Source organism: Syngnathoides biaculeatus, unplaced genomic scaffold (assembly GCF_019802595.1).
Source record: "Syngnathoides biaculeatus isolate LvHL_M unplaced genomic scaffold, ASM1980259v1 ctg69_pilon_pilon, whole genome shotgun sequence".
In the NCBI taxonomy this organism is placed as follows: Eukaryota; Metazoa; Chordata; class Actinopteri; order Syngnathiformes; family Syngnathidae; genus Syngnathoides; species Syngnathoides biaculeatus.
In genome coordinates this window covers 102148-103139 of record NW_026907532.1, presented here as the reverse complement: position 1 = coordinate 103139, position 992 = coordinate 102148, and positions in this window count along the sequence as shown.

The window sequence follows — 992 nt, the reverse complement described above, 5'->3', positions numbered from 1 at the left end:
CTGCGATTTGTTGGTGACCAATTCATAAATAATGAACAACAAATAATCCTTAGAGGACATGATGCATTTTGTTCAAATAGTAATGCAAGCACATTCAAAGCATTTTCTTGAAGAAATAGCCATAGAATTGGGCTTCTCGACCGCTTGATGGCGCCATAGAGCAAATGTCAACAACAAGTGTCCAATTAATGTTGCATGCTTTTGGAATGCGGGAGGAAACCGGAGTCCCCGGAGGAATCCCACACAGGCACGGGGAGAACATGGAAACTCCACACAGGCAGGTCGGGGATTGAACCCAGGACCGCAGAACTGTGCTTTACCAACAATGCTTTACCAACTGAGCCACCGTTCCACCAATCTTTGATAAATAACACTTGTTAAAACAGTGAGTATGACTCAATTTGCTTGTACATTATATCAAATCCATTTTCCCAATCAAAAAGAAATGAATGTCTTTCAACCATTGAGAACCTTCTATGAACAAAATGCTTTCAACTTCAAGCAAATGTGGCCCAAGCAAAATGACCAAAGTGAAAAACTGCAAAGCTGAGGGACTGTGGAGGATCACGAGCAGCTCCAATGTCAGATAGTGATGACATGATGTCACACTCTCCTCACTGATGATGACATGAAAAAAGTCCAAACGTGATATTACATGTCACACTGACGTCAACGATGGAAATTTTCTCTGTGAGGGAAAACTCAAGAAAAAGCAAATGAAATGAGAAGACTCACTGAAGAGAAACCTTTTCCCTGCTCAGTTTGTGGTCAGATTCTCTCCTCCGTATAGTTCTGATAAACACAACACGGGGTGTGTAGCCCGCATATACTCACATACAGTATAGACTTGTATCACATATTGTTTTCTAGTATCTGTTTATGCATCATCCGGTGTTGTGTATTGTTTTGTTTTGTTTTGTTTTGTTTTTTATAAGGCTGGATTGTCAGATCCTGATCATCTTGTCTCGATCGTGGTCTTGATAGTGGTGTGT